Below are 22,137 nucleotides of genomic sequence, written 5' to 3' on the forward strand. Positions count from 1 at the left end.
TTTTCTTTGCAAAAGAGAAAGAGTGGTAAAAGGCTTGAGAGGTGAGGTTATTTGAGGGGAGGTAAAAGCCAACGAGTGATATACACGACGAGTGTTTTGTGAGGTTTATTTTTTGTGTGATACACGAGTGAACTGTGAGGATGGATTCTACTGACGATCATATTCGAGTTGATCCTACGTTGAAAGCCATGCAACAACAATTTGCAAGGTTTGCACGGATTCTGGAAAGTGTTTCAGGGCGGTTGAGAGGCTAGAAGTTCAGGCAACAAATGAAAATAATAACGAGGAGGAAGAAAGTGGAGGAGAAGATGATGCTTCATATAGGCATCGAAATGAGAGACGTGGAAACGGTAGAAGAGGGCGTACAAATGAAGTGGATGGTGATTTGAGAAGCATCAAACTGAAGATCCCAACATTCCAAGGAAGGAGTGACCCCGAAGCTTATTTGGAGTGGGAGAGAAAGGTGGATCTCATCTTTGAATGTCACAACTATTCCGAGGAGAAAAAGGTTAGACTTGCTGCTATTGAATTCGCTGACTATGCTATAGTTTGGTGGGATCAATTGACAACTAGTACAAGGCGATATGGAGGAAGACCGGTTTCGACTTGGGAAGAAATGAAAAGCATAATGCGTAAGAGATTTGTACCTTCTCATTATTTTCGTGAATTGTATCAAAAATTACAATCTATGAAACAAGGTACTAAATCTGTTGATGAGTACTACAAAGACATGGAGATTGCCATGATTAGGGCAAATGTTGAAGAAGATAGAGAAGCAACTATGGCTCGATTCTTATGTGGACTGAATAGGGAGATTGCAAACATTGTAGAGCTTCAACACTATGTGGAGTTGGAGGACATGGTTCATATGGCCATGAAGGTGGAGGGACAATTGAAGAAGAAGGGAACAATCCAGAAGAATTTTTCAACAAGTTCTCATTTTTCAAGGACAAAAGAGTGGACTTCATCCAAATCAAATTTTGGGGCAAGTTCTAAACCCCAAAATGAAGCGACGACATCCAAGTCCAAAGAATTTGAGAAGGGTAAAGGTATTTCTACTTCTACTTCTACTCAAAATAGAGATATCAAATGTTTTCGTTGTCAAGGTGTTGGACACATTGCATCTCAATGTCCAAACAAAAGGGTGATGATTTTGAAGCCAAATGGAGAGATAGAATCTGAAAGTGAACGTGAAGATGATGATGATGAGGAGGAGGATAAACAATTGGAGGAGATTGGACCAGAACATGGAGAACTTTTGGTCGTTCGAAGGGCTCTAAACATGCAAAACAGAAATGATGATCAACAAAGGGAGAACATCTTCCACACAAGGTGTTTGGTCAAGGTAAACTTTGCATAATGATTATTGATGGTGGTAGTTGTGCAAATGTTGCAAGTTCTGAAATGGGGGAAAAGTTGAGCTTAACAACGGAAAAACATCCTAATCCGTACAAGCTACAATGGCTTAATGAATGTGGAGAAATTCGAGTGACTAAGCGAGTTCTAATTTCGTTTTCAATTGGCAATTATAAAGATGATGTTCTTTGTGATGTTGTGCCAATGCATGCTAGTCACATTCTTTTGGGGAGGCCATGGCAGTTTGATCGTAGAGTGACTTATGATGGATTTCACAACCACTACACCTTCAAGCACAACAACAAGTCTATCATGCTTGTCTCTTTGACACCTCAACAAGTTCAAGAAGATCAACAGAAATTATCTCAAGCAAGGAGAGCTCGTGAGGTTGAGAGAAAAAAAAGCGAGGGCATTGAAAAAGAGTCGAGTGAAAAGAGTCGAGAGAAAAGTAAGAATGAGGGAAAAGAAAAAAAGAATTTCTATGTGAGAGCAAAAGAAATAAAGAGTGCAATAGTTAAAGAAAAGAGTGTTTTCATCTTAGTGTACAAAGAGTCTTTGTTTACCACTAACGAATTAACCACTTCTTTGTCAAGTACTTTTGTGTCTCTTTTACAAGAATTCGAGGATGTCTTTCCCGAGGATGAACCAAGTGGATTACCTCCATTAAGAGGTATTGAACATCAAATTGACTTTGTTCCCGGTGCAATTCTACCAAACCGACCAGCCTATAGGGCCAATCCCGAAGAGACTAAGGAAATTCAAAGGCAAGTGCAAGAGTTGTTGGAGAAAGGAAAAATCCGTGAGAGCATGAGTCCATGTGTTGTGCCGGTAATTGTTGTTTCTAAGAAAGATGGATCATGGAGGATGTGCACCGACTGTCGAGCAATCAACAAAATCACTGTAAAGTATCGCTATCCTATTCCTAGGCTAGATGATATGCTTGATGAATTGCATGGATCTGTTGTGTTTAGTAAGATCGATTTGAAAAGTGGTTATCATCAAATTCGCATTAGAGAAGGAGATGAATGGAAAACAGCCTTTAAACAAAATTTGGTCTATATGAGTGGTTAGTCATGCCTTTTGGTTTTAACTAATGCACCAAGCACTTTCATGAGATTGATGCACCATGTTTTGAGAAAATTCATTGGAAAATTTGTGGTTGTTTATTTTGATGATATTCTTGTCTATAGCAAAAATGTGGATGAACATCTTAACCATGTGCATGCTATTTTGGACACCTTAAGAAAAGAATCATTGTATGCTAATCTCAAGAAGTGTTCATTTTGCATGGATAAAGTTGTTTTTCTTGGTTTTGTTATAAGTGCTAATGGGATTGAAATGGAAAAGGAGAAGGTGAAAGCTATTTTAGAATGGCCAACTCCTCAAAATGTAGCACAAGTTAGAAGTTTTCATGGTCTTGCAAATTTTTATAGGAGGTTTGTCAAGGATTTTAGTACAATTGCTACACCTTTGAATGAAATTGTGAAAAAGGATGTTTGTTTTTATTGGGGAGAAAAACAAGAGCATGCTTTTAATCTCCTGAAAGAAAAACTTACAACTGCACCAATTCTTTCTTTGCCTAACTTTGATAACATGTTTGAGCTTGAATGTGATGCATCTGGAGTAGGCATCGGAGCTGTTTTGTTGCAGGATGGAAAGCCAATCGCTTACTTAAGAACGTGCCGACGTCGATGAGGAATGAACGTTCTTATCTAGAGAGAGACGCTCTTCCTTCTCTCTAAATTACTCCACCCTACTGTACCACCTTTGACCTCCGCCGCTAATCTCCCACCACCACCTCGCCACCCGACGACATTCGCCGACCCCAGCCACCACTCCCTCGTCCAACGGTTCATCACCCTTCTTCATCCTCCTTGGTGGTTACCACCCTGCCGTCCTCCTCCCAATCCCACTCCGCTTGTCACCCCCGGCCCATCCCCGACGAAAGCGACTTCATCGTCGGACTTGGCTCGCGGCTCCCGTCAATCTCTACTCCACGTCTCGGCCACACCTTGCCGAAGCCCTCTCGGCTGGCCGAAACAATGGGGCAGCCGCCGGACCCCGATGAAAAGAGAGACACTCCGGCCATTAATCCGGTCCATTTGCCTGACATTGGTTCCGGGGATGAGGGAGCTCGGGTCCTCTCCGATCAGCAAATGGTCTTCCGAGCTGGCGACGCCGCTTCCCTTCAACGTCCTACCAAATCCATGGAACTAAAAACTGCTAAAGCAAAGCTCAAAGGCCGGAAAAGCACGCCGGCGCCTCCTACTAAAGGCAATGGTCGTAAGAGATTTGTCCCGTCTCCGATGCCCGAGGACAAGCAACTAAGGAAGAAGATTGACTTCGGTGAGGAGGAAGGACCTGCGGCCGGTAGTCCCAAATGCAAAGGATCCCTGTTCCCGGCGACTCCGTCCCTCGACTTGGGGGTCTCTTCCAGGATGGGTATTGCCTCATAAGAAGGAAGAGGAAGCGGAGCATTGGAATGAATGTGAAGAAGAGTTCGATGGCCCCAACGGTAGAACCGTACCGGAAGGAGGCGGCCCGCCGGAATCTGCTGCTCCCGCCGTCGAGCTTATGGCCGTTTCCGGCGAAGTCCCCCCCCTCCACAATCCCCAACCAAAGCTTGCTAGGTCACGTGAAGTTCAAGCTGCCCCATGTGTTGTCCCTGCCCCATTGGAAAGTGGAAAAGCAAACCTACCTAATCTTGAGGCAGGTACAAAAGTTGACTTGGAAAGCACCAATCCACCTTTCCTACCTAAGCCATCAGGTACAAAAGCAAACTTGCCTAAAATGTTAGCAAGTACAATAGCTCCCCTTGAAAGTGCCTTCTCCCCTTTCCCCTCTTGTATGGCACGAGCTGCATCGTTTGGTTCTCCACCAAGGAACCCAAAACTAGATGAGATCCTACACCTTGCAGCGTTGGACTCGGTGGAAATGCTGGACGCAGCGGCGGCGCAGCCTCTTCGTACCGGAAACCTACCGGCGGCCAGTTACAAACCTCCGGAGTTCCCCCAAAACTCTTCGGGATACATGCAAAGTATCACACACACTCCTTGGGATGGGAGTGGACCTTCTCTTGAGGACTTCCCTCCTCTCGAACGAGGACGAACTAGCAAGATCCGAGCTTCGTTTGAGGCCAGCTCGAAACATTATTGTGCGGAGCTCGGCCAGCCGCGGCCTAAGTCGAACCCTAACGCCAACCGAGAAAAGCTTGTTACCGAGACGACGAACAAGGCCACGCCTAGTGCCGAGATGGTTGTAGTGACAAGGGAAACACCAACACCCAACGATACGCCTATGGATGATGCCGAGAAGACCCACACCGAGAATGAAAAGGCCGAGAAGACCCACACCGAGAATGAAAAGGCCGAGAAGATCCACACCGAGAATGAAAAGGCCGAGAAGATCCACACCGAGAATGAAAAGGCCGAGAAGATCCACACCGAGAATGAAAAGGCCGAGAAGATCCACACCGAGAATGAAAAGGCCGAGAAGATCCACACCGAGAAGGGAAAAGCCGAAAAGCCGAGAATGGAAAAGCCGAGAAGGGCACACAACGGCAACGTAGGTGCCGAGAAGACCCTAACCGAGAATGGAAAAGCCGAGCACAACAACCCGAAGAGAAGTGGAAAAGCCGAGCACAACAAGGCCACACCTATGTCCACGGCGGATGCCGCAAAACAAGGGCTGAATGAAGTTAATCAACATGGGGGGGTAGATGATACCCCGGGGGCCTCGTCGTGGCCGAAATCGATGGCGGACTTGTTTAAGGGTACACCTTTGGGCTCGGCGAGTAACACTCTACAAGGCGGGGGCGAAGGCGCCCCAAGCCACCCCGACCGGCCGAAAACTCTGGCGGACATGCTTAAAAGCTCGACTGACCCTATCGGCCCTCAAGCCTTTGAACCGGATAAGCTCCAAAATATTGGATTTGCCTCTGTGTCCGACGGCATCCCGGCCATTTATTTCTCCGGAGCGGAAACTCAAAAGCTAGCTGAGCGCATGGGCCACGCCATTGTGGGTAAGTTCTCTCACTCTATCCCCACGGGACTTCAAATCCAAAAGACCCTTAATAATATTAAACTTCGGTGTGGATTTAGTTGGAAGTACATTAATGCTAAACACATTCTCATTCAATGCGAGGACTTGGCGGACTATGCCCGAATCCTTGGAGGCCCAAAGGGTACGCCCATATGGCTCATTGACCGACACCCGATGAGGGTCTTCAAATGGTCCCCGGACTTTGATGCATATTGCGAGTCCCCCATTGCGGCAATTTGGTGCAACCTAATTGGCCTCCCCATTCATCTTTTCGACCAATCTGCCTTATTCGCCATCGGCAAGCTTCTCGGCACTCCAATACAAATTGATCGAGCCACGGCAAACAAGACTCGACTTTCATTTGCCCGAATTTGCGTCGAGATAGACATCACAAAACCGCCTCCCGAAGAGATAATCCTTGACCTTGGTGGGCGAGAAACGGTGCAGCGAGTCCGATGGGACAAAATACCATCATATTGTCAAGAATGCAAACACGTCGGCCATTCAAGTGAGGTGTGCTATGCGACGGGCAAGAAGGAACGGCCGCCGAAGAGAAATTACCACAACGGCCCGCCAAAACAGCCACAACCCGAGAGACAAACCGAGAAGGGGAAACAAGATACGGGGAAGAATGTCCCCAACTCCAATGAATGGAAACGTCATGGGAAGAAACAAGGCAAGGCCGGTGATCGACCAAACAATAACAATACAATTGGGGAGGATACCGGTGATATTTCTTGGGAGGGACCGGACATTATGGGTGACTCTACTTTGGGGAGCAGATCGAGCTCCGGAACTCAAAATGCGGGGCTCAAGCCCGAGGTTGGGAAGTCCCCACCGAACGGGGGGAACCTTTCGCACCCCACCACCGAACCACCAACAGCACGTGGGAACATGGAAGTGGAGTGGGGCTCCCCCAATGCGAGGCGCTCGGTTTCACCAGATTATCGAAGGAATCCGAGAGGAGGCGCGCGCCATGCTATGACAAGGGGGCGTGGGTTCTTCTCGGCAAAGAACCACATGAGCACTAACCAATATTACTCTCTCATGGCGAATGGAGAATTTGATGTTGAGAATTGTGGGGATGTGGACGAAGACCCCATGGAGTTGTACGGGGGGGACGAGAGGTTTGGAGGCAACATTCCGGCCGACGACGCCGAGGAGGCCGCCCCGAACAAAGAGCAACACCGCATTGACTATCAAGGAGGGCCTTCATCCTCTTTGGGTACGCACTCTTCCTGTCAATGATGTCTTACAATTTCATGTTTTGGAACGTGAGGGGGATCGCGAACGCGCCCACTCAAAACGTTTTAAAAAGACTTATTAGTTGTCATAATGTTTTATTTCTTGCAATAATGGAACCGCTCACTCCCCCGGACCCGGACCGATTCTCCAAAGCTTTGGGGCTACCCTACATTGGTTCGAACACGAACGGGAAGATTTGGTTGTTTGCGGAAGAGGGGTCCACCTTTGATATTGAGGATGACTCGGAACAAATTCTTCACGGGCGCCTCAAGTCCCACCGCCTTGCTAGACCGGTGGCCATTTCAGCCGTGTACGCCAAATGCACAAGGGTCGAAAGACATCACTTATGGGACAAGATGAGGGAGATCGCCGGGCCTCTCGAGGGAACACCTTGGATCATCGGTGGTGATTTCAACACCATCCTATCACACCAAGACAGAGTCGGAAGTGATACCAACCGGCAAGCCGAGATGGTTGATTTTGCGGAGGCAACGGAAGACTGTAGGCTGCTTGATCCTGGTTTTGATGGAGCGGCATTCACATGGGCCAAGAATGGCCTTTTTGAAAGGTTGGATAGAGTGCTTGTCAGTGAGGAATGGACTAAGACCTTCGAGGCTACCCGGGTAACGAATCTCCCCCGGGTTGCCTCGGACCATGGACCAGTTCTTGCTAGGTGCACGAAGCTGAACACATCCGCTGGAGCCAAGGCATTCAGGTTCCAGAACATGTGGATCCGGCATGAAGGATTCATGGCCGTAGTGCAAAAAACATGGGAGGAGCCCACGGGGGCGGGTGGACTCCTAAACATTCAAATCAAGCAGGCCAGAGTTAAAAAGGCTCTTAAGGAGTGGAACAAAGAGGTTTTTGGGAACATCCATGCTAACCTAAAGGAAAAGGAGGAAGAAATTGCTGTGGCTCAAGCTAGTTTCGAGGCAAGGCCGACACCGAATCACAGGACAGCAATCAACAAACACATTGCCGAGTACATCCTTTTGTTGAGAATGGAAGAAGATTTTTGGCGACAGAAGGCAGCCTTGAGGTGGCTTGCCGAGGGAGATAAAAATACCCGGTTCTATCAAAGCTGGGTGAAACAAAAGAGGGTCCGTCTCCGCATCCACTCAATTCGTGCCAATGGGCAGGAGCTCACCGAGGAAGCCGAGATTAAAAAGTCCGCAGTGGAGTTTTACCAACAACCCCTTGCCCCCATCAATCCGACACTTGAAGATCCAGACCTCGACCTAATCCAGCAGGCCCACTCAGCCGAGCAGTTCGTTGGCATCGCAGACGCCCCAAGTGCGGACGAGGTCAAGAGTGCCACCTTTTGCATTTCCGGAGATAGTGCACCCGGACCCGACGGCTTCTCGGCCACTTTCTATCAAGCCTGCTGGCACATTGTGGGGCCGGAGGTAGTGGAAGCAATCAGGCAGTTCTTCAGAGGGGCCTTCCTGCCAAGGAGCATCACGGCCACAAGCATTGTCCTTATCCCAAAGAAGGCCTCGCCAGAGTCATGGACCGACTACCGACCCATTAGTCTTTGCAATGTTTTAAACAAGATCATTACCAAGGTACTCACCTCTCGCCTCTCCCCCTTCCTTCCACAGGTCATCTCCCCAAACCAAAGTGGGTTTGTCAAAGGCCGGCTCCTTAATGACAACGCTCTACTGGCTCAAGAAATGTTCCATGAGCTTGCGAGATGCTCTCCAGCGCCTAATGTGGCTGTTAAGATTGACATGGCTAAAGCCTATGATAGGGTCCAATGGCCCTTCCTCTTCAAAGTTTTACGCCGTATGGGATTCCCGGATCCATGGATTTCACTTATGGAGAGGTGTATTGGCTATTGCTGGTTCTCGGTTCTTGTTAACGGGGCACCCTCGGGCTTCTTTAGATCAACTCGAGGACTTTGACAAGGAGACCCGATCTCCCCTGCTCTGTTCGTGATCGCTGCGGAATACCTGTCCCGAGCCTTAGATAAGCTCATCCTTGGCCAAAAGGACATGACGTTCAAAGCCTCCCGGAGATGCATGGAGATCAGCCATCTAGCCTATGCGGACGACATAATTATCTTCACTCAAGCAGCGGCAATGCCTATGCGCCGGCTAAGAGCTTGTCTCGAGAAGTATGAAAGAGTCTCCGGCCAACAAGTCAGCCTTGCCAAGAGTAATTTCTATATCGCCGAAAACCATGAGCATTGGGCAAACTTGATCCAGGCGGAAGGAGGCTTCTCTAGAGGGGCCTTTCCTTTTCTCTACCTCGGTGTCCCTATCTACCGTGGAGTCAAGCGCACGGACATGTTCCTCTTCCTACGGGAAAAGATTGCAAGAAGGATTTCAGGATGGGCACACCGTCATCTCTCTTTTGGAGGAAGGCTCACGTTGATTAAGAGCACTCTTGAAGCGATCCCCTTGCACATCTTCCAAGCTGTCGAGCCCACGGCCGGTACCCTAAAGCAACTTGATCAACAAATGGCCCGATTCTTTTGGGGGTCTACGAATGAGAAGAAGCGGACCCATTGGATTGGATGGGAACAAATGTGCCGCCCCACTGAAGAAGGAGGCCTTGGGATCCGAAAAACTAAGGAGGTCCTCCGCGCCTTCAATATCAAACTTTGGTGGCGCTTTCGGGAGCAAAACTCCCTTTGGGCAAGATACATGATGGCAAAATATTGCACCAACTCCACACCGCTCACCTTGAGACTGCCGAGCAGGAGTAGCCCTACGTGGAGAAGGCTCTCAAGAGCCTGGCCCCTCGCGCAACCGCACATGAGATGGCTAGTGGGACAAGGGGACATCTACTTCTGGGATGACATTTGGTTTGGTAATAGTCCTCTGAGGGAAATTAGCCTAGATGATAGGGGAAGACCAACCACCCGGGTGTCGGAGTTCATTACAAATGGTGTTTGGGATGTGCCCAAGCTCCAACTCCTTCACAATCAGGCCGGCCTTCCTCAGCATGTTATCGATGGCATCATTAATACACCGATCCTCCATGACGAACAGGATATCCTTAGGTGGAATCTCTCTACGCATGGGGAATTCACGGTGGCTTCGACATGGGACACACTCCGAGGGCGAAACCCGATCATCCAAGGTTTGGGGGATGTTTGGAAGGCGGGACTCACCAACTCAATAGCCATATTTATCTGGAGGCTTCTCTCCAATCGGGTGCCGGTTGACACAAAACTTCAATGGCGGGAGATTGAGCTAGCCTCTAAGTGCCAATGCTGCCCAATTCGACCGAACATTGAGTCCCTCCAGCACCTCTTCATTCAGGGATTTGGAGCCCGTAGAGTATGGAGAGAATTTGATGAATGGTTTGAAGGTACATCCCCCCGCCTTTCAATCAATGACACAATCCCAACGAGAATTGAAGTTTGGATGCAAAGATGCAATCAGCCGAATAGGAAGCACCTTAGCCGAGCCATGCCCTACCTCATCCTATGGTTCATCTGGTCGGAGAGGAATAGGAGCCGACACCAAGATACAAGATTTAAACCCCACAATGTAATATGGCAGGTCCACATGTACATCCGGAATTCTATGGTAAACGGGTGCCTGAAGCCGAAGCACTGGCGAGGAGTTAAACTTGGAATTAACATCCCTCAACAAGCGGAAGCCATTCGGGCGTTGCCTCTCGCCATGGCGATCAAATGGGAGCCACCGGACCCCCCTTGGATTAAAGTGAATACGGATGGTTCCTTCAATGAAGCGATCAACAAAGCAGGAGGGGGAGGAGTCATTCGCGATTTCTCGGGTAAAATGCTTGTGGCCTTTTGCATTCCTTTTGAAGCACATTCGGCTCTGGAGACGGAATTGTTGGCAATGATCCACGGGCTGAACCGATAGGATTTTGGCCTCCCTATTTGGATCGAATCAGACGCTGAACAAGCTATCAAATTGATTAATGGGGCAGGATGGGGACCGGCGCTTGCCCGGGAAGCCATGGCGCATCTGATCCTTCTTAAGCGCCAACTTAAATTCCGTGCCACCTTCATTCACCGGGAGGGAAACAAGGCGTCGGATTTCCTTGCGAGAATGGGACTAGGGAGAGATAGAGGCCAACAAATGCAACAAGACTCGGTGCCGAGAGAGCTTGCGGACCTCGTCCGCATGGATCAAATGGGCCTTTCACATGTTCGTACCCTAGGAAGGGACGGGGACTAGAATTGTTTCCACTTGCTTCTTGTAATTTTGTCGGGAGTATGATGAGGTCCGACCCTTGTGGGATCGGACCGCATACTACTCTTGGTTTTTGTCTTGGCACACCACCTTCGGGTGTGGCCGCGCTCTGTAATTACCTCATTTTGAAATATAGGGATGAGGGACCCACGAACCCTCCACCGTAAAGGTGTTTGATTAAAAAAAAAAAAAAAAAAAAAAAAAAAAAGAACTATCCAACGTATGACAAGGAGTTATATGCGTTGGTTAGAGCTTTGGAAACATGGCAGCATTACTTGTGGCCTAGAGAGTTTGTAATTCATACGGATCATGAATCTCTCAAGTACTTGAAAGGTCAAGGTAAGCTTAGCAAGAGACATGTTAAGTGGGTGGAATTCATTGAATCATTTCCCTATGTAATCAAATACAAAAAGGGAAAAGAAAACATTGTGGCTGATGCATTGTCTCGGAGGTACATTTTGATCACTAATTTGAGTTCTAAGTTGCTTGGTTTTGAGTTGATTAAGGAAATGTATGATAATGACCCGGACTTTTCTTCTATCTATTTAGCTTGTGAGCATGCTGCATTTGACAAGTTCTATAGGCATGATGGGTATTTGTTTAGAGAAAATAAACTGTGCATTCCTAAAGGTTCTATGCGTGAATTGCTTGTGCGTGAAGCACATGGTGGTGGTTTAATGGGGCATTTTGGAGTCCATAAGACAATGGATGTTTTGCATGAACATTTCTTTTGGCCTAAAATGCGTGTGGATGTTGAAAGAATTTGTAAAAGATGCATAACTTGCATGCAAGCCAAGTCTAAATCACACCCACATGGTTTGTACAAACCGTTACCAATTCCTAGTGCACCTTGGGAGGATATTTCAATGGACTTTGTTGTTGGTTTGCCAAGAACAAAAAGAGGTAGAGATTCAGTTTTTGTGGTTGTTGATAGGTTTTCAAAAATGGCACATTTTATTCCTTGTCACAAAACTGATGATGCATCTCATATCGCTGATTTGTTCTTTAAAGAAATTGTCCGTTTGCATGGTGTTCCTAGATCAATTGTGAGTGATCGAGATGCTAAATTTGTGAGTCATTTTTGGCGAGTGTTGTGGAATAAGTTAGGAACTAAACTCTTGTTTTCTACTACTTGTCATCCACAAACTGCTGGACAAACTGAAGTAGTTAATAGGACTTTATCTCAATTACTACGAACTTTAGTTAAAAAGAACTTGAAAAGTTGGGAGGAATGCTTACCTTTTGCTGAATTTGCTTATAATCGAAGTGTTCATTCTTTTTTTTTTTTTTTTTTTTTTATCCAAACACCTTCATGGTGGAGGGTTCGTGGGTCCCTCATCCCTATATTTCAAAAAGTGACGATTACAATACGTGGCCACACCCAAAAGTGGTGTGTCCTCACATACTTAGGAGTAGTATGCGGTCCCAAGCCATAAACCCGGACCTCATCCTACACCATTACAAAACACAAAATACAAAGAATCAAGAAAACAACGGTGGTACCCTCCCAACCTCCAAAACACTATACTATTCTTCATCATTATGATGGACCCGAATGTTCGGGACTCCTAGTGCATCCATCCTAGTAATTGCAGCGAGGTGTCTCGGCATTGTGTGGGCATTCATACGGCAATAGTCGAGACTGTCAATTCCCATCTTTGCAAGTAAGTCTCCGGCCCTATTCCCTTCCCGGGGGGTGAAGGTGATACGCACACCTCGTTGTCGCTTGAGGAGGGAGATCCGCGCCACCACCCGGCTCGTGTGTGCCGGCCCCCATCGCATGCTATTAAGGAGCTGGACCACTTGTTGTGCATCCGACTCAATCCAGATAGGCCGGTTGAATTCCAGGGCAAGTTCTAACCCGAGTTGGATGGCAAGGAGCTCCGCCTCAAGGGCGGAGTGGGCCTCAAGTGGAGATGCAAAGGCTGAAAGCACTTTGCCCGTGTGATCTCGGATGATACCACCTCCCCCGGCTTTATCCGACTCTTCCAAGTATGCACCATCGGTGTTGAGCTTGATCTAGGGGTCCTCCGGCGGTTGCCACTTGATTGCCACTGCGAGCGGCCTAGGGCTCCGAATTTCATCATGCCTCGGGACATTGATTTTAAGACGTACCCCTTTCCAATGCTTCTTCTTGTATATCCCGTTCGTCATACTATTCCGGATGTAGATTTGAACTTGCCAAATGACATTGAAAGGCCTAAATTGTACGGACTTGTGCCGGCTCCTATTCCGTTCTGCCCAAATGAACCATAAAATGAGATACGGCATGGCCCTGCTTAGGTGTTTTTTGCCCGGTTGCCGAACTCTTCTCGTCCAGACCACAAGTCATTCCGGTATGGTGTCATTGATCCGGAGGGGTGGTGACGGACCCTCGAACCATGTGTCAAATTCCCTCCATATCCCGTGAGCCCCGTCCCCTTGAATGAAGAGGTGTTGGAGGGATTCAATCCCTGGTCTATGTGGGCAGCAATGGCATTTGGAGGCCAATTCCATTCGTCTCCATTGCAGCTTTGTGTCCACCGGAATGCGGTTGGAGAGAAGTCGCCATAAAAATATGGCCATAGAGGACGTGAGGCCCGCTCTCCAAATGTCGTCGAGGCCTTGCACAATCGGCATTTGACTTCGTAAAGTCTCCCATGTAGTAGCAAGTGAGAACTCTCCATTGGTTGATAATCTCCATCTTGGTACATCCGGCCCATCCGAAATGACGGGTGTGTCGAGGATCTTTTGGACGATATGTTGTGCTAGGCCAGCTTGCGCTTGGAGATTCCGCAATTTAGGCTCATCCCATGCACCATCCTTAATGTAGTCCGCCACCCGAGCAAGAGGCCCTCCTCTATCATCAAGGCTAAGTTCTCTCAAAGGCGTCTCTCCAAGCCATAAGTCATCCCAAAATAGCATCTTCCCTTCTCCCACCACCCATCGAATGTGCGGTTGAGCAAGAGGCCGAGCCTTCAGAATCCTCTTCCACGTAGGGCTTCCCCTCCCCAATGGTCTAGCTGTGAGCGGGGAGACCTTTTGACAGTATTTAGCCATTAAGTACGTAGCCCACAAGGAATTTTGTTCCCTAAACCGCCACCATAACTTGATGTTAAAGGCTCTTAAGACTTCCTTGATCTTCCGGATGCCCAATCCCCCCTCGGCCGTTGGTAGACAAGCCTGTTCCCAGCTTATCCAGTGCGTCCTCTTCTTCTCATTAGTTGACCCCCAAAAGAAACGGGCCATTTGCTGATCCAATTGCTTGAGGGCACCGCCCGTAGGCTCGATAGCTTGGAAGATATGAAGTGGTATCGCTTCGAGTGTGCTTTTAATCAAAGTAAGTCTCCCCCCAAAGGAGAGGTGTCGATGGGCCCACCCAGAGATCCTAGCCGCGATTTTCTCACGGAGGAACAAGAACATGCTCGAGCGCTTCACACCTCGGTAAATAGGGACTCCAAGGTAAAGGAACGGGAACGTACCTCGAGTGAATCCTCCTTCCCTTTGTATTGTGTTTGTCCACCCTTCATGAGCCTCGGCAATGAAAAAATTGCTTTTCCCAAGGTTGACTTGTTGGCCGGACGCCTCGGCATAATGATCAAGGCATGCTCGTAGCCTCCGGAGAGGGTTCGCCGCCGCTTGCGTGAAGATGATGATGTCATCTGCATAGGCGAGGTGGCTGATCTCAATACTTCCCCGGGTTGCTTTGAACGTCATTTCTTTGTTGCCGAGGATGAGTTTATCAAGAAGTCTCGAGAGGTAATCCGCGGCAAGGACGAATAGGGCGGGAGAGATGGGGTCCCCTTGCCTAAGGCCACGGGTAGATTTGAAAAAACCCGCCGGCGCCCCATTGACAAGGATTGAGAACCAACAAGACCCAATGCATCTCTTGATGAGGTCCACCCACGGCTCGGGGAATCCCATGTGTTTAAGGACTTTTAGGAGAAACGGCCATTGAACTCGATCATAGGCCTTGGCCATATCTATCTTGATTGCAACATTAGGGGCCGGTGTGCTTCGTTGTAGCTCATGGAACATCTCCTGAGCAAGTAGTACGTTATCATTGAGGAGTCTCCCTTTGACAAAACCACTTTGGTTGGAAGCTACCACGCGTGGGAGTAAAGGGGCCAGTCGCTTGGAGAGTATCTTAGTAATCACCTTATTGATCACATTACACAAGCTAATGGGCCTGTAGTCTCCCCATGACTCTGGAATGGGCTTCTTCGGGATAAGTACAATGCTTGTGGCCGTGAAGCTTCGGGGAAGAAAGGCCCCACCGAAAAATTGTCTAACCGCATCCACCACATCCAATCCCACAATGCTCCAGCAGGCTTGGAAAAAGAGAGCCGAATAGCCATCCGGTCCAGGAGCACTATTGGCCGAGATGTCGAAGACCGCTCTTTTCACTTCATCCGCATCTGGAGGTTCGGGGAGGGCCGCCAAAGACTCCGAAGGGGGAAGTCGGTGTAGGAGGCTTAGGTCCGGTTCCGTGAGTACCGAATTGCATGGAGCAAGAAGGTTTTGATAAAACTCAACCGCCGATGCTTGGATGGCCGAGTCTTCCATGAGTTCACACCCATTCACGTTGATCTTGTGTATCCGTAGCCGAACCCTCTTCTGCTTCACCCAGCTTTGATAGAATCTGGTGTTTTTATCCCCATCTTCCAGCCACCGTAGTGCCGCCTTCTGACGCCAGAAGTCCTCCTCCATCTTAAGAAGAAGAATGTACTCCGCAATTTGTTTGTTGACCTCCGTTCTATTCCGGGCCGAGGGATCATCTTCGAACTCCGCTTGGGCTATCGCAATGCTTTCTTCACAGGACTTGAGGTTGGCGTGAATGTTCCCAAATACCTCTCTATTCCACCGTTTTAATGTTCTCTTAATCCTTGCTAGCTTGAGCTTCAAGTTGAGGAGACCCGCCGCCTCCGTGGGGGTCCCCCAATCTTCCCTCACCAATTCATTAAATCCTTCATGCCGTACCCACATGTTTTGGAGCCGAAAGGCTTTACCTCCTCCGGGGGTATTAGGCATCTTGCATCGGACAAGGAGAGGGCCATGATCCGATGCAATACGGGGGAGGTTCGTGACTCGTATTGCCTCGAACCGTTGAGACGCCACCTCATTAATCAGCACCCTGTCTAGCCTTTCCAGAAGGCCATTCTTAGCCCAAGTAAAGTCTGATCCATCATACCCTGGATCCAAAAGACCACAGTCTTCAATAGCCTCTGCAAAGTCCACCATTTCGGCCAGGCGGTTTGTGTCACTCCCCATTTTGTCTCCCGCGGAGAGGATTGTGTTGAAATCCCCTCCATAAACCACGGCATTCCTTCCGAGACTTGGGTCAGCTCCCTCATTTTTTCCCACAAAGCAAGCCTCTCTCCTCTCGAACATTTAGCATACACGGCCGAGATTAAAATAGGTGTTGGAGTCCGGGGGCAAGTGAACAGCCCATGCAATAGCTGCTCCGAGTCATCCACCACCTCAAAATCCATCCCTTCCTCCACAAAAATCCATATCTTCCCATTGGCATTCGATCCCTTATAATGCAGCCCCAACACTTTTGAAAACTTGTCCGGGTTAGGGTCGACAAGTGGTTCCATTATTGCAAGAAAACAAATATTATGAGATTTAATTATTCTCTTTAGGACGTTTTGGGTTGACGCATTTGCGATCCCCCTAACGTTCCAAAATAGAAAGTTCAAAGACATCATTAACTAGCGGAGATCGTACCCGGTGGGATTGACGCCCCCCCTTGAAATTCAGTGATTTGGAGATTGCTCCCTCCATGGGGTGTCTCGGCCTCCATAAGGGCTGGATTGGCTCCATCTTCGTCTTCCTTGTGCGAGAAGGAGTCCTCCCAATTCTCATCGTCCTCCATATCATTCTCCGTGAAGTTCTCTTGGGCCATGAGGGAGAAATAACGATTGGTGCTCATGTGACTCGATGACCCCGGATCCTCGGCCTTCTCGAAGGCAAATGGCTTGAAATGGCCTTTTGGTTGGACTAGGTCGTCCGAAGCCGATTGACCTTCATGCCGGGGCCAGTCCTCCTCTCCCGATTTGGTCTTTCGTCCATGTTCAAATGAAGGGGCCTTAGTGTGCGCCTGTCTACCTTGGTTTGGGACTCGTGCATTATGGGCGATTGTCGTGACCTCACTCCCCGAGCCATGCATATCACCCAAGAAGTCCGGTCCCGACCACACCACCCCCGTGTGCACACTAGCCTTCGGGTTCATCCGGTTGTTGTTTTCCTTCCCCTTGTGTTTTCCTTGTTGTTTCCATTCCATGTTATTGTCGGTATGTCTCGAATCATCAACGTTCATCTTCGTGCCATCATTGTTCTTCTTAGCTCCACTCCCAACATGTTGTTGCTGTTTTGGTGGCGCAACGTTGTAGTTTCTTTTTGGGGATCGCTCCGTCTTTCCGGAAGCATAGCAAACTTCACTCTTGTGGCCCACGTGTTTACAATCCCCACAATAGGCCGGGATCTTATCCCACTTAACTTGTTGCACCAATTCACGTCCACAAATGTCAAGGATGATTTCGGTCGGTGGCGGTTCCGTGATGTCGATCTCGATGCACACCCGTGCGAATGAGAGTCTCGACTTGTTGGCCGTAGCTCTATCAATTTGGATCGGTGTACCAAGTAGTTTCCCAATGTCATAGAGGGCCGATTGATCAAACAGGTGTATCGGGAGCCCAATTAGGTTGCACCATATTGCCGCAATTGGAGACTCACAATAGGCATCAAAATCCGGTGACCATTTGAAGACTCTCATCGGATGCCGGTCAATGAACCACACCGGAGTACCTTTGGGACCACTAAGGAGCCGAGCATAATCCGCCATATCCTCGAATTGAACAAGAATATGTTTGGCATTAATATATTTCCAAGTGTAACCTCGACAAAACTTAATGTTGTCTAGCGCCTTTTGAATTTGAGAGGAGGCCGGTATCGAATGCGAAAACTTACCTACAATGGCATGACCGAGAGATGATGCCAACCTTTGGATTTCTGATCCGGAGAAGTAGATGGATGGGATTCCGTTTGCCGTGGACGCAAAGCCAATATTTTGTATGTTCTCTGGGTCGAAGGCTTGTGGACCCTCACTAGTCGATGCCCCTCTCACCATGTCGGCCATTGATTTCTTCTTGTTGGGGTTCTTCACACTTGGCCCGGTGTCATCTCCCAAAGGGTTGTGTGTCGGGTTATCATTAGTATTAACCCCGGGGATTGTTCCATTATGTGATCCATTGCTCGAGTCATTCTCGTTCATTGCAACATCGAGAGGCCGGGGCGTTCCCCTCTCCATCTCGTGCATTCCCGAGTCCGTCGCATGCATGCCCGAGGCCGAGGACGTATTCAAGTTGCGTTGGACGTTTTGGTTAGGCTTGGTCATCGGCCAACCCGGCTTCGTAAGAGTTGCTCCGGATTCGAAAGATGCTAGGATTCGCCGGGTTCTTCCCTTTTCTAGTGGCGGGAAGTCTTCCAAGGATGGTTCAATCTCCAAGCAAGGCCTACATGCCTCCGTGTCTTTTCCTTTCCCATTTGTAACAAGGTTGACTCTAGGCAATTCGACCTTGGCCGGCGTGGGCCCGGCGAGGAGGGGTTGCGCCGCCGTCGAGTCAAGCCTCTCCGCCACGGTCAAGTCAATAATTTGAGGGATCTCCATCCTTTTTGGCTCTACTTGCTGCATTGGAGGTGGTGAATGATGCTCCACATGTGACTCCCATTTTTGGTATGGGACAAAGGCACTTTCCAAAAGGCAATTTGTTCCCATATCCATTTCGGGAAAGTTGACTATCTCACTCCCCAATGTGCTTTTGTCACACATGTGACGTCCGAATCCTCATGGGATACGCCTAGGGGACCGTCTTCCTCACCTCCAACGGTCTTCTCACCCATGCCGGGTTCAAGGGCGGACGGCGCGGCGTCGGCAGCCGGAGCTTTTCCATACACCACCATCTCCATATGAGTTCCATCCACATCGGACAAGTTCATGGGATGGGCTTCCCTATCTTGTGCTGCTTTTTCATCCATGGAGAGAGGCGAGAAGAGTGTTACCTTACATTTAGGACTTTCAAGGCCAGAGGCCGATCCGGAGCTCTCTAGCTCGGAGGTGACCGCACCAAAGTCGAGCTTCTTCGTGAGTTGTTTGTCCTCTGGGAAAGGGGAGAGTACGAATCTTTTCCGGCCATGGCCTTTGGTGATGGGAGCCGGCGTGCTCTTCCTAGCCGCTATCTTTCCCTTCTTGCTTGTCATTTTCATTTCTTTGGCAGGGATCTTCGGAGTTTGGTCCTCACTTGATCGGAAGACCATGAGTTGGTCCGGAATAGATCTAGCCTCCTCGGGGTCCGGAGGAGCCGCGGCTGGGTTTGGAGGTGGGTCCGGCATGGCCGGACGTGGAGCACAAGGTTGGTTCGGCGGCCAAGGCCGTGTGTTGGTGAAAATGTCGAGCAACACGACAACTCGCCGGGGTAGGGAGGAGTGAGACGGTGACCGAGGGTTGAATGCGCCGATTGGGAGTGTTAGAGGGGAGGTTGAGGGCGGTGTGGATTGAGTAATGGCGGCTGGACGTGAAAGCGTGGGGGCGGCGGGATGAATCAAGATGTGGGTACTGCTACTAACTTTTCTCCATTTGAAGTTGTGTATGGTTTTAATCCATTGAGCCCACTAGATTTGATTCCAATACCTATTGAAGATCGTGCAAGTCTTGATGGAAAAGCTAAGGCCGAAATGGTGAAAAGATTGCATGAAAGGGTAAGACTCAACATTGAAAAGAGGACAGAACAATATGCAAAGCAAGCCAACAAGGGTCGGAAACAAGTCATCTTTGAGCCGGGAGATTGGGTTTGGTTGCATATGAGAAAGGAGAGATTTCCTTCGAAAAGAAAGTCCAAGTTGCAGCCAAGAGGAGATGGACCATTCCAAGTGATTGGAAAAGTCAATGATAATGCTTACAAACTTGACTTACCTGGTGAGTTTAATGTAAGTGCTACTTTCAATGTTTCTGATTTATCTCCTTATGTTGGTGAATTAGATTCGAGGACGAATCCTCTTGAAGAAGAAGGGAATGATGGAGCTACACCCAAGCTGATCTACAAGGACAAGAAGATGGATCCATTGTTCATTCAAAGTGGACCAATTACAAGAGCTAGAGCTAAGAAGATAAAGGAGTCCATGATGCTTTTAGTTGATGAAATAAAAGCCCAATTCCAAGACCAACGGGTTCTTGTGAGCATGTCATTTGAGGACACCATTGATCAAATACGAAAATAGACTTTGTCTTGTGAGTTGAATTCTCTTTGTAGAGTTTTCACTTGTTTGGAACTTATCAAGATACTTTGAGCAAGTTCTTGTGGCGTTCAACCATACCGAGGTTCTTGGCTGATCATATAGCCAACGGGTCGAGGTTTTCCAAGCTCTGGAAGTGGATCAAACCAGATTATCAATCAAGGGAGTCCGCTGCCAAACCTTATACGTGGGGTTCTTGGATCAATATATCCAACGGGTCCTTCGTCCTATCCAACGGGTTCTTGGGACTCCGTACTCGGCCTATGGGGGCAGCATTGGCATTTTGACGCCATTTCGATATTCCGCCATTGGAGTTTAGAGTCGACCGGGATTCGATTCGACAACAGTCGCCAATTGAATATTGCTATTGAGTTGGTAAGCCCGGCCTTCCAAACGTCATCGAGCCCCTGGATTCTCGGCCTTCTCGAACGGATGGTCTCCCAAGTCGTGGCCACCGAGAAGTCCCCAAACAGGGAGAGGGACCATCTCGGAATGTCCGATTCCCCTGCAACGATCGGCGTGTCCAAGATCAGTGTGTTCACCGGCTGGGAGATCCCGGCCTGGTATTGAAGCAACTGGAGCTTTGCCTCATCCCACGATCCTTCTCTAATGAAGTCCGCTACCAAGGTAGACGGGGCCCCTCGGTCATCGATGCAAAGCCCCCTAAGGGCCGTGTCGCCGAGCCATATATCATCCCAAAAGTAGATTTCTCCCTGACCTACCACCCATCTGATATGGGGGTTGGCATGAGCCTGAGCTCTTAGGAGTCTCTTCCACGTCGGGCTGTTCCTCTCCGACGGTCTTGGCCTTCATATACTTCGCCCAAAGTGAGTTTTGCTCTCGAAATCTCCACCACAGTTTAATATTGAAAGATCTGAGGACTTCTTTGAATTTGCGGATTCCTAACCCCCCCTCGGTAGTTGGGCAGCAAATTTGGCCCCATCCAATCCAATGCGTCTTCTTCTTATCATTTGTCGAGCCCCAAAAGAAACGGGCCAATTGTTGGTCGAGGAGTTTCAGAGCCTCCGTCGTAGGCTCGATGGCTTGGAAAATATGGAGCGGGCCAAATTTGGTCGAGTCGTGAGTTCCTTGGTGATGATCTTGTTCAGCACATTGCAAAGGCTGATGGGCCGATAATCAGCCCATGACTCTGGCGAAGCCTTCTTTGGGATGAGGACTATGCTTGTGGCCGTAATGCTTCTAGGTAAGAACGCCCCTCTGAAAAACTGCCCAATTGCCTCCACCACGTCCGGCCCCACAATGCTCCAGCAGGCTTGATAGAAACTAGCCGAGAAGCCGTCGGGTCCGGGTTCGCTATCTCCAGAGATACTGAAAGCGGCACTTTTGACCTCATCCGCATCCGGTACTTGGGAAAATTCTGCGACTTGCTCAGCCGAGTGAACCTGGTGAATTAGGTCGAGGTCCGGTTCATCCAGGACCGGGTTGCAAGGCGCAAGAAGTTGTTGGAAGAATTCTACTGCTGAGTTTTTAATGTCAGCTTCCTCGGTTAGCTCTTGTCCGTTGACATGAATTGAGTGAATACGAAGGCAAACCCTTTTATGTTTCACCCAGCTTTGATAGAACCGGGTGTTCTTGTCCCCCTCCAGAAATCCTCTTCCATTCTCAACAACAGGATGTACTCGGCAATATGCTTGTTGATCACTGCCCTATTCACGGGTGTAGGCAAGTCCTCGAAGTTGGATTGGGCCGCGGCAATGGCTTCCTCCTTGTCCGCAAGATTGACGTGGATGTTCCCGAAAACCTCTTTGTTCCACTCCTTTAGTGCTCTTTTAACTCTGGAATGTTTAATTTGGATGTTTAGAAGGCCGCCCGCCCCTGTGGGCTCTTCCCATACATTCTTAACTACAGCCAAAAATCCCTCATGTCGGATCCACATGTTCTGGAACCTGAATGCCTTCCCCGATGGCAATGGTCGGCATTTTGCATCGTGCTAGGACTGGTCCGTGGTCCGAGGCGATCCGTGGGAGGTTCGTTACTCGGGTGGCCTCGAAGACCCTAGTCCAAGCCTCATTAACAAGCACTCTAT

General features: G+C 48.8%; 1 pseudogene; it reads left to right on the forward strand.

The window, feature by feature from the left end:
* The first annotated feature begins 496 nt into the window (after positions 1–496).
* Positions 497–21,873, forward strand: LOC121760603 (annotated as a pseudogene).
* Positions 21,874–22,137: the final 264 nt, after the last annotated feature.

The sequence above is a fragment of the Salvia splendens genome, chromosome 13 (genome assembly GCF_004379255.2).
Source record: "Salvia splendens isolate huo1 chromosome 13, SspV2, whole genome shotgun sequence".
NCBI classification, from domain to species: domain Eukaryota; kingdom Viridiplantae; phylum Streptophyta; class Magnoliopsida; order Lamiales; family Lamiaceae; genus Salvia; species Salvia splendens.